The following is a 12,990-nucleotide window of genomic DNA, read 5'->3' on the forward strand; positions in this document are numbered from 1 at the left end:
TTCGAGCCAAAGCTGTAGTAGACATTCATGTCGAAAGTTTGCCGCAGCCATGTTCGAAACTTTTGGTTTGTTGCAGCTAAGTTCGAAACTTTTGGCTTGTTAGAACCTACTGCTGCAATTTCTGTTGCAGCTATGTTCAATGCTCCAAGTTCATTTTTCATTTGTTGATTTCATACCCAGCTCCCTGTTTGATGCTTGGGGTAAACCATGATGTTTAGTCGATGTTTCCTGCGCATAAGAATGGAGGATGTGGTGATGTTTTCTTGGTTGAAGAAAGTTGCATCAGTTGCCGAATTTTTTTTTTGTAGCTGAAAACCTTGCTGCATCTTTCTCTTCTTCCTTCTTTTGCTGTTCAATCTTTATCCTTGATGGTTAGCTTCAATTCATGTTTTAATCTTGCAATGAAGTTGCATGTTTAGTCAATGATTGTTAGTGAAAATCTTGACATTTGGTGAGCATGTTCGCATGACGAACTGGAAAGGAATTCATTGCAGAAATGTTGCAGCAAAAGAACACTTCTTCTACGTATATTGCATGCATGAAAGCTTTCAAAAATTACACTTTGGCCCCCCAAGTCTCCCCTTGTCCTACTATGGCCCAATCAATTGAATGATTTCCTCAATTTGGTCCTTGGTAGCTTTTAATTTTACAACTTCATTGCTTGTTTGCTTTAATTAATTACCATATTTTGTTTAATCGCATTTAATTCGTAATTTTAGGAGCTTTATGACCAAGTGAGCTTGTGTTTGCCTATTTTCTTTAATTTTCCCAAATAAAGTGGTACCTTGACCGTTTTATTGTTTTGAAGCCATTTTTCTTTCATTTTGGGACCCAATTGCAAGGGAGGTAACCTCTATCTCCTTGATTTTCATTTCTCCTATGTGTTCCAACGTGCTAAGTGAGAATTGCATGTCTACTTTGCTTTCCTTGCCTTTCTTTAATTCCTTTCATTTAGTTCATTTACTTTTGTTTTTTTTAAGTTATTCTTTATGGGGTATGTGTACACCTCTTGGCTTGTAATAGATAGGGCCTGGCGAGCATTTTGTCCATTTTTCCCCTTCCCCTTTTGTTTTAGTTAGCAAATGTAATAGGTTCATTGCTTGCTTTTGTTGCTACGTGTTTAATCGCTTTATTAGGCCCTTGCATTTAGTCGAGCATGCTAAGTGTTATGTGCTACGTGTTTATAGATGATTTGCATGTCTACTTGCTTTCTATAGTCGTAGATGAATATGATGGATGAATGGACGTCACCACACTAGTCCAATGCTAGTTGTGGCCCCCTTTCCCGAATCCACACTAGTCCAACGCTAGTTGTGGCTCATTGTTCCGATTTCCACTAGTCCAACGCTAGTAGGAATTCATAGATGGGCTAGTCCAACGCTAGACCCTTAGGGATTCCCCTCGCTAGTTCATATTTGCATGTTTCACTACATTTCATGCATTTTTCTTAGTTTTTAGCATTTGGCATGCCCCTCCAACCTTTTCCCCCTCATTTTAGGCTTTTGCATTCTCATGCTAGTTATAGGGTCCATTTGCTTGAGGGTCCCCTTTCGATAAGGGAAACGAGCGAGTTTGGCTACAAAATAGCCTTAGCACGCTAGTTCTTCCTTCTAATCCAAAGGAAAAATCAAAGTCGTAAAGTTAGGAGTCCTTCCCGTGCCCGACCTGATGCATTCCCTTAAGGTCATACACTTGCATTCTTTTTATACCACATCCAAACTCTTTTAGCCACATTTTCTCACTATTTAGAGTTTTTCTCAATCTACACTTTCTCACCACTTTCTTCCTATCACTTATTTATTTTTCTATCTCACAAATGGCACCCAATTGCACTTATATGTATCTATTATCCTATTTTCATTCATTTGCACACAAAAACACCTTTATTTTCTCACACTTGCACACTTGCACTTAAGTCCTCACTTGCATTAATCACGACTTCCTTGAGAGCTTTCCTTATTGGCCACCACAATTCATGTGGTTGGGACCTAAAAGCCTCATTGAGAAACATTTTAGATTTAGGATTGCATTTTTCTTTCCTTTTCGCATCCATTAGTCATATCCAACATGCGATACATACCTTGGGTAGAAAAATTAGGAAAAGTGGGGCTAAGTCACGCAACTAGCTTTGGCTAGGGTGAGGGAGTGCCTTAGGCTTTGCCTTTGCCTTCTCCCTTATCAAATGTGACCCCCGATCCCTTTTTCTGGTTACGTATACCTAAAAGTTCTAAAAAGGGTTTGTTTATTTCGCTTTTCCAAAAAATCACTTTTGGGTGACTTGGTACACCCTAACTCTATACCAAGTGGCGACTCCAACTTTCATTCAAAGCCCTTTTTGAACTTTGTTTGGCCAAATCGTAGCATTTTCAAGTCCCATGGCCTTTTATTTTCACACACTACTCACTCACACACCACCACATCAAAAAGTGGGGCGCGACATGTATCATCTGGATGTACAACTTCAGCTTCAGTTGCCATATTAATTATAGGGATTTGGTCATCAGAAGAAGTTTGATCATGAGAAGAATTTTGAGAAGGGTTTCCTGCTTCTTCTTCAGATGTTTGACTTTCTACTGATAAGTCTTCTTTATCAGACACTTGAAAGTCTGATGAATTTGCTTGGTCTGATTCAGAGAAATCAGATACTTGGGAATATGTTGATATATATGGAACTAAATCATCATGAAGATCTTTTAGCATAGATGAAAGGGGATTGTCATAGATCTTTGTAGCTTCATTTGCTTTCCTTTCCTGTTCAAGAGAGAAAGTAGGATTAGTATGTACAGTATACATTAATGAGGAGTCAGGTTCTTGTACAACTTCCTTTGCCTTTCTTTTTCTTTCTTCCTCAACTCTTTTTTGTTCTTTCTCAGCTTTTCTTTTATGTTGTTCTTCTTCCTTTTGCTTTTCTTGTTTGTTTTTGCGATATTCTCGCAAAACCTATGCAATATCAAAAGGTTTAGAAGATTGCTGTGGTTGGTTAGGGAAAAACACTGAAGGATTAGGAGTAGTAATTCCTCCAAAATAAAAAGATGTTGGCCAGTTTCTGATGGGTGTAGCACCAAATCCTGAACTTACCTTTGTGACTGGTTCACTTGGTCCAATATCAAATTTAGGAACTTCTCCTGTAGTTCTTAAAGTAGCAATTTGGTTCTGAATAAATTAAGTTTCTTTTTCTTTATTCAGGACGAAATTGGCTAAGGAGGATGAATTAGATGGTAATTCATACCTGAGTCCTTCAAGTCTTCGTTCAAGAACTTCAATCATATGAGATACCTGAGAATTCTGAGTCTTGACTGTGGTGTCAATATGATCAACTTTGCCTCGTACTTCCGTAACATTTTTGTGAATAGAAGTAAGTGCAGAATTTTGAACCAAAGAGTTCTCTGTCTGCCAATTTAGGACTTCTTCAGTAGGGTTGGGACCTACTGTTTCTCCTGATGGTAGAACCATAGGAGCAGCATTTTGAATCTTTGGGATATGCCTAGAACCATTTTTAACAAATGATTCCAACTTTGGGAAATCTTCCTCTTGGAACATAAAACATTCATCAACTAGATTGAGAGAAGATTCAAGCTTTTGATTCAAGCATCTAGTTGGTTGGACCAGTTTGGGTTTCCATTCTTGTTTCTTTGTTTGATCCCTAGCTTCCTTTTCTAAAATATCAAGGCATTTTTTATAGTAAGGATGAAGGGATTTTTGGTCCGTTTTTGGTGGTTGGTAAACCCATGAGGATGGAATTTGGTAACCATTAAACCATCTTCTGATTGATGTAAAATTGCCAGTATCTGGCTCATGTGGTTTAGGGCCTGGTTTACAAGGTGAAGGATGATCAAGTGGTTGAGGATCAACTGCAGTAGATTTTTTCGTTTTTGAGGTTATTGAATCATATGTTCCATATGTATGTGCCCACCAACAATCATCACACTTTGTGCAAACATCAAAATATATATGGCCGGAGATGGGATCCTGGAAATGATAAACAGCTTCTCCATCTTTATTAAAATGGGCAATAATATCTTGGAGAAAACCTATTTCAATATTATAATCATACCGACCCCATAATTTGCCTTCTTCGCTAGGTAACCCCATTGAGACATCTGCAATCATTATAGAGGGTATATTAGCCTTTGAAGATTTCAGATGAGAGTGATCAAATGAAATCGAAATTCTTCCTTCTGTAGTTTGACAAATTCTTGAATTTGAAGATTCAAGAGGTTCATTGGCCTGAGTATGAAGAGATTCATAGTCAGTAATCCAACTATGGGGTAATAGTGAGATTAGATCTAACTTAGAAATTTGTCTTGGAACATAAGTGCAGGAGGCTGTATTCTTTTCATCTACTCGGATAAGAAGAGCATCTTCTCCACCAGGTATAGTAAGATCAAGAGCATGATTATGGACTCAATACACCATTTGATAGTGTAAAGTTGCTGCAATAGCATCTGTAACTTGATCTGCACCAATAATTTGAACCTGTACTTTCAAAGCATCAAGTAAGTGAGGATCTGATAAAGACATATTAAAATTAGGGAAAAGGGTCACAAATGCAGTTCTAGCATTGAGAGTTGTTTCAACGGTTGCAATACAAGCATGCTGATATTTTATGAATCTAGTGTCAAGTAGAGCTACTCGAGCTACTACTGGTAATCCTTTTCTCCCATGAAATGATAAGGAAATCCTGATGGCTCCAAAATGAATATGGGTATACCCTTGTTGCTTCCACTGTGAAGGAAAATCATTAGGAATATGAAGTGTTATAAATTTTTCCTTCTTGGTGGCAGGAATAGGATGCTGATCAACCTTAGAGGCTTGGATATATTCTTTAACTCCTTTAGGATGATATTTAATTAAAGATTTGATTTGTCTTAAAGGAGAGAAAGATTGTTTGCCAAAAATAGTATAAGGATTAATAACAGGCAAAGAGGTAGAATTAACCACCTCTGGTTCAACAGAAACTTCATACAAATAATCTAGTTTAGTACTATTAATTTTATTTAACACAAGACCACTAGAAGTAGTAATACTGGAAGAAGTAGATGAAGACATATTATAACAAATAGATTACTTTTTTAGAGCTTCTACATACAGAAGATCAATTGAAACTTGTCTACTAACTATGGCATAAGACATAGGATGCAAATATTCTAAATATTGCTTTGTGATGCCCCGAAAAGAATGAGTGTGAGAACCCGAAAATTTTCTAATTTTCTAGGGTTTATTTTATTTAATCGCCCTCCTTTTCTACATTTTCTTTATTAGAAAAATTCCCGAGATAAAGTTTATGAGCAAAGATAGTTTTAAAATGATTTTTCTGGTATCGGTTAGTTTTTGAGAAATTAAGAGCGTATTTTGGACGTGGGACCCGCTAGTGCGGTAAATGCATTATATTTTTGACAACTTGTTGGAATTTTGTATTAAGTGATATTATTTTACAAAGTGTTAAGATATTTGTATTGGAGAGACAAAAAGATAAGTTTTAAACCAAAAAGGTGACAAGTGTCACCTTGTGATTTAATCTTGGACTTTGACCATTTGACTTTACCTTTACCTTTACCAAATAAATACAAAAAAATTGATCAAAATAAGCTTCATTTTGCAAGCTTCTTGGCCGAATGTTCTTGCTCAAGAAAGAAAGAAAAGCTCTCAATTTCTTCCTTCTATTTCTTGCTCAATCTTCAAATCCAACCAATAAAACTCCAAATCATTCCATAAAATCTCTTTGCTAAGTGGTCTTGAGGTGTTTTGTGGAGTTGTTTGGAAAGCTAAGGTGATTTGTTGCTCTATCTCTTGTATGGCTAAGGTGAGTTGTGAAGAACCACTCTCCTCCCTTAATTGATGTTCAATTCATGATTGGTGGTGGTATAAGATGCACTTTTATGGATTATATCTTGATTTTGGTTGAATTGGTGAAGTTTTATAATTTTTGGGGATTTTTCTGTTTTCATATGGATATGATTATGGGGTCATGTATGATGATTGGAAATGATGTTTAATGACTCTAGGAGGTGGAAAAAGTGATTAATTACAATCAATTTCTGTTTTGGAAAGAAAAGTGGAAAACTAGGTTTCAATGTTCTTCATTCTGTCCGAATTTTTAGCTCATAGATAGAGGCCGAATTGGCCTTGTCTTAAAACATGAAATTTGTAGGGAATGACATTTTAGAGGTGCCTACAAAATTTCAGGTCAATCAGAGTAGTGTAGAATGAGAAAAGTCGAAACTACTATTGCTGTTCTGGTTTTACCCGAATGTAAGAATTGCGCCTGTAATTGGTTGTTTTGGCTGGAATTGCTTCCGAATTGGTTGTTGAGTCCTTCTGATGAAATTTAGCCCTGTTTCTTAGCTTTCAGCTGGTTTTGGAATTTCTGGATTTGGACTTGGATAGCCTGTTTTATGATGTTTCCGCTAGAATGCGTTCTGTGAATCTGTTTTTGTGATTCTGGTATGGTATCTTGCATTTTTGACCTGGTTACACTCGAAACTGGCTTGAGTGACCTTCTGTAATATTGTAGCCCTGTCTTTTAGCTTCGAAACGGTGGGTTTTGTACCTTCATCCGACAATCGTAACGCCTTTTGTGCCATTACCGTAAAATGACGTCAAAACTGTTTTTCTGGTTTTGAGCTTAACTTTCATTTCCGGACTTTTTCCTGGCTTGACTTGTACTAGCTACTTGGAGCTTGCTGAATGGCTATTGGATGAACTTGTTGTTGTGTGCGTACCTTTGGGTTGGAATGAGGAAATAATTAAGCCAGGATGGCTGGAAAAGTTAGCAAATTCAGGGGAAGTGCTGTCCGAACTTTGAAGGGATTTGTTTGCATTGAGTTTGTGATCTAAGACTTGGATTTGAGCAATGCAATGTTATATGCTGGATGGTTTCTGAGCCATGGAGGTGAGTGACCTTAAACTATTTCCAAAGTACTTGTGAAATGTTTCTTGCATTATTTATTTGATTGCATATCATGCGTGCTTGCATGTGGATTCATGATATGATTTTGGCTTCAATGAGTTCTGGGAAAGTCTTGTGCTGGACACCAACGTCTCCACCCTATTTATGGTTCATGTTCATGTTATCTGGAGCTCAAAAAGGGGCTCCCTCTCAATGTTAATGTTAAATGATCTATTTGAGCGTTGGGTGTTCAAGTTCAATGATTTCACTAGCTCACGAGAGCAATAAACGTACATTTGATCTCTGAATCATGACATCATCGAAATGATCGAAATGCAACATTGTGAAATATATTTGATTACTGATTTCACCGGTTACTCGCTGAGCTTCTAGCTTACCCCAAAAATATTTTATTCCCCTCCACAGGGCTCAAAGCGAAGGAAGGACTTGTTGTGCTTATTCACATGTCTGGATGGCCTATATCTTGTACAGTTTGGATTTGGAATCATTTTATGTATAGTTGGGAATTGTTTCCGCTTCACTTATGACATGTAATTTTTGGAGAATTTGATGTATTGGAGATTTATATTGTAATATTTGAGATTTATCTTGTAATTCATTTGAGTTATATTGAGATTTATCTTATATTTGTTTGAGGACTGTAGTGAGCGACTGAGTCCTGGCGAGAGCTGGGCAGGCGGCCCGCCGAACCCTCTGGTTCGCCTTAGGGGGAGGTGGGGCTGTCACATGCTTCTTTTCATCTTCATACATATCTATGAACATAAGACAATCCTCTTCATTGTATTCTTCAAATGCACACCAGAGATTACCCTGAAAATGACGATCACGAATATGTTTATACCAAGCATCATAACTACCATAAAGATTTAACCATTGCATATTTTCACGATATTTATTGACAATATTCATAACATTGACTAGTGAATATGAGGAAAAATAGAGAATAGAGACTTATTTCCTTCAAACATTTGGCTCTGATACCAACTATCAGAGTGGCCAGCATCCCTCAAGGTATTCCCGATCAAACACAGCCATCTCTTCGGCTTTTCAAAGATCAAGGGACTTTTATGAAGCGACTTTGGATGCCCTTCTAGCCATGTATCATTGCCTTGTTTGAAGGAAATAAAAGAAAACTTAGGCTGAGAAGTCCATATTCTCAGTTACTTTTCAGCTGACCTCCGTTGCAATCTTCATAGGTGCCTTATGGTTACCATTGAATTTTTATTGTTGAGTTTTGAAGGAGATTTGCCCCCTTTCTTGTTCTATTGTTCTCCTTGCTTTGATGAAAAGCTTAAACATGGGGAATTTGGACAAGCAGACCATCAGTTGCATTAGCTGCGATGCTCAACTTCATGTCATGAGCTCAAGTAGCTATTTCTTCAAAAGTTATTAGACAGATGCCTTGCAAAATGTAGTTCAAACTCCAATGCATACCTCAAATGCATACCTCTATTGTAGAAGGTTCAGAAAGTCTATTCTTACAATTTAAACTTAAACTTCTCCACCTATCATTGTGGTTGACCACGGGCTCATTTTTCTATTGAGCACATTAGTCAACTTCAACATGCTAATAGTTTTCTGAGCTATAGAAGTGATCGAAAAACTCTTGCTCAAGCTGCTACTAGATATCAATGGATTTAAGCTCAAATCAGTGTACCAATCAAATGCATTATGTGACGCCCCGAAAAAAAATGAGTTTGAGAACCCGGAAATTTTCTAATTTTCTAGGGTTTATTTTTTTAAACGCCCGCTTTTTCTACATTTTCTTTATTAGAAAAATTCCCCAGAGAAAGTTTATGAGAAAAAAATAGTTTTGAAATGATTTTCTAGTATCGGTTAGTTTTTGAGAAATTAAGGATATATATATCGGACGTGGGACCCGCAAGTGCGGTAAATGCATTATATTTTTGACAACTTGTTGGAATTTTGTATTAAGTGTTATTATTTTACAATGTGTTAAGATATTTGTGTAAGAGAGACAAAAAGTTAGGCAAGCAATTAATGAGAGGGACATGTGTCACCATATGATTAAATCTTGTTTTGACTTACTATTCAACCTTTTACCAATTACTAAATAAAACAAAAAAAATTGATCAAATATCTTCCATTTTTCCTTCAAGCTTGGCCGAACCTCCTCTTACAAGAAAGAAAGAAAAGCTTCCAAGTTTCTTGCTCCAATCATGTCCAATCTCACAAACTAACCATTTAATCTTGAATTCCTTCCATAAAACCTCTTCAAGTAGTGATTGTGAGTTGTTGTGTGAAGTTTTTTTGGAAAGTTAAGGTGACCAATAGCTCTCTCTCTCTTGTTCTTAAGGTAAGTTGTGAAGAACCACCCTCCTCCTTTAATTGATGCTTAAATCATGCTTAGTGGTAGTATAAGATGCAAATTTATGGATTAAATCTTGAGTTTTGGTTGAATTGGTGAAGTTTTATTATTTTTGGGGATTTTTCTGTTTTACTATAAGCATGATTATGTGGCTATTTTTGATGATTGGAAATGATGTTTAAGGACTCTATGAGGTGGGAAAAGTGATTAATTGCAACCAATTTCTGTTTTGGACCAAAAATTGAAAAGTGAGGGTTTTGTGATGAACATTCTGTCCGAATTTTTAGGTCCTAGATAGAGGCCGAATTGGCCTTATCTCAAAACATGAAAGGTGTAGAGAATGACATTTTAGAGGTGCCTGCAAAATTTCAGGGCATTTGGAGTAGTGTAGAGTGAGTTATGTCGTTTTTACTGTTGCTGTTCTGGGTGATCAGTATGTGCGAACTGCACTTGTAATTGGCCATTTTGACTGGAATTGGTTTGGATTTTGTTGTTTGTGTCTTCTGATGAAATGTAGCTTGATGCCTTATCTATCATATTCCTTTGGAATCAATGCATTTGGACCTGTGTAGACTGAGTTGGACGAATTACAGCATTGTGTGATTTGGGAACCTGCAATTACGATTCTGGTTTGGTATTCTGCATATTTGACCTAGTTGTGCTAGGATTTGGACTGAATGACCTTCTACATTGTTGTAGCCCTGGTTCTTAGCTTCGAAACGGTGGGTCTTGGACCTCCATCCGATACTCGTAGTACCTTTGGTGCCATTACCGCAAAAGGACGTCAAAACTGTTTTCTGGTTTTGAGCAATTGTGGTTAATTGCTATGTGATTGGGTTTGATTGTAGGATGGAAAGGATGAATTTAGGGGAAATGCTGTCCGAATTTTGAATGGGCTTGATTGCTTTGCGTTTGTGCTTTAGGGCTTGGACTTGAGTGAAGTAATGCAATATGATGGATGGTTTCTGAGCCATGGAGGTGAGTGACCCTAAACTATTTCCAAAGTACTTGTGAAATGTTTCTTGCATTAATTATTCGATTGCATATCATGCGTGCTTGCATGTGAATTCATGACATGATTTGGCTTCAATGAGTTCTGGGAAAGTCTTGTGCTGGACACCAACGTCTACACCTTGTTTATGGTTCATGTTCATGGTTATCTGGAGCACCGATGTTGCTCCCACTTTCGTGAGTTCGTGAGTTAATGTTAAATGAAATATTTGAGCGTTGGGTGTTCTAGTGCAATGATTTCACTGGCTCACGAGAGCACTAAACGGACATTTGATCTCTGAATCATGACATCATCGAAATCATCGAAATGCCACATTGTGAAATATATTTGCTTAATGATTTTGCTGGTTACTCGCTGAGCTTCTAGCTCACCCCAAAAATATTTTATTCCCCTCCACAGGGCTCAAGGCGAAGGAAGGACTTATAGTACTTGTGCACGTGATTGGATGGCCTATGTTTTGTACAGTTTTGATTTGGAATCATTTTATGTATAGTTGAGAATTGTTTCCGCTGCTTTTGTGACATGTAATTATTGGAGACTTGGATGTATAATTGTGGACCATGTGATGTGCATTTGAGATGTATATTGTAATATATTTGAGGATTGTAGTGAACGACTGAGTCCCGACGAGAGCTGGGCAGGCGGCCCGCCGAACCCTCTGGTTCGCCTTAGGGGGAGGTGGGGTCGTCACACATTACCTTTCAAAGATCAAACAAATTATTTGATGAGAAAATCATCATAAGTTCCAACATTGTTGCATATTTCGATAAAGTAGGCTGCATGTTGTTTTGGGTTGTTGTTTCTATTGAATTGGCGAAACTTAGGTGGTTAATATCTAGCAGGCATAATGAGGTTGTCAATTCTCACAGTATAAGGTTTGAAATAAGTGAAACTTGACTTTTAGCCATTTTATTTCTTAGTTTTGATCACATCTTCAACAAACTCCTTTAATTGTTCCATAAGAATTGTTCCTTCGGAGGTCGCGTGTACGTCCTTCACTGTGTCTTTTCCTTTAGATGATGAAGTCTCATGTTCTTGTTGTTCCTTGAAATCCATGTGAGTTCCTTAAAGCATGCTATCTTTCTGGTTGAGAAGCTAATCGATGATACCTTTTTTATCCTTGATATGCTTCATCATTGCTTCCATCATCTTGGATATATTTGCCACTTGTTCTTCCAAATTTAGAATGCTTGTCACCATAACAAGCATAATGGAAGAAACGGAAGAAATAGCACAATCTTCAACAAGCAATTTCGATTGTGGAGTTCGATGGGAGGTTACTGATCCAGTTCTTGATAAGTCATCATCATGCTTCAAAGGTTTGGATCCAGAACAACTCAAGCATAGCAAGAGTTTTCGATTAAAGTAGGAACATCCTTGAGTTCCAGTGTGGGATAAGAGATTTTTGATGATGTTGAACCAAAGGTGGGTATTGATGTAGATGGAGTCTCCATGCTACTTAGAGGAAGAGCTCTCATCATACTTCTTGTTACAAGTCCAACAACGTGAGGGTTTTTAGCAACATGTGCAACATCATCAGTAGGTTTGACATTAGCAGCCTTGGAACGGTAGCCATAGATTTATCATTTTTTAGGGCCATAGTTTGATATGTGTAGTTGAATATATGAAGAGAAAAGATGAAAGGCAAAGATGGCCCCATCAAGCATGTTAGAAATTTGTACTCAACAAATTTTCAAGCCTGCAAAAAAATTACACGACAAGAAAAATAAACAAAAACAATGAAATATATAAAATTTAGAAAAGTTATGAGTTACAATCTCTTGGATTTTCTTAATACTACAGAGAGTTTCCTTCAATTCTTCTCTTCAAACATTAATCCAAAGGTTTCGTAGCTTGTTCTTGGATCGACCATTGACTTTTTCAAATCTTGATATGAAAGTTTTAAAGAAATTGATTAATTTGATGAAGATTTCAAACCTTAATATGATGAAAGATTTGAAGAAACTTGAAGAATCAAATCTTGATATAAAGAAGAATTGAAAATCTTGAAGATGCAAAACTTTCATAGCTTTGGAGCTTCAAGAATATAAGAGAATATTATATATATGTGTCTTCGAGCTTTTAGAAAGAGCCCCCTATTTGTAGTTGTAGAAAGGGCTAAAGGTTGAAGATATGCATACTTCCTTGCTTGTCTCCCAAGACATGCAATCATATAGGGATTACATTACCTTGAATATTATCACTTTGTTTTATATTTATTAACTAAAAGACAATATTAATATGTCTTCTTTGACTAACCAAGTTGTAGAAACGTATGACATGACACAATTTAATTGAACGAATAATTGCAATATATAACACATACATAAGGGTTAAATAAGTCCAAATATTATCCTTCGACAAAAAAATAAATATTTAGATATTTATTCATAATTTTCAAGTCATAGAGATGTGTGATATGACATGATTTGATTGGCAGAAACATCTCCAACACATGTAATTGGCTATAACACCTCAATATGCCACATAAAAAAACATAATTGGCAATTTAATAACCAAACCTCCAAGTGTGCATAACATATGACAATATCTGATTGAAAAAACATAAGGCATGAAAAAATTGTAAACCAATTATAATTTTTAAATTAATTAAAATTTCATTGTTTATACGCATTTTGTAAGAACTCATTCTAACATTATTATCATATACAAACTTGTAATGTGCCCAATTTTAGACTTATTCATTTGAACTGCCAAACAAGATCGTATGGGTTATGT

This window comes from Coffea eugenioides, unplaced genomic scaffold (assembly GCF_003713205.1).
Source record: "Coffea eugenioides isolate CCC68of unplaced genomic scaffold, Ceug_1.0 ScVebR1_2804;HRSCAF=3900, whole genome shotgun sequence".
NCBI lineage: Eukaryota > Viridiplantae > Streptophyta > Magnoliopsida > Gentianales > Rubiaceae > Coffea > Coffea eugenioides.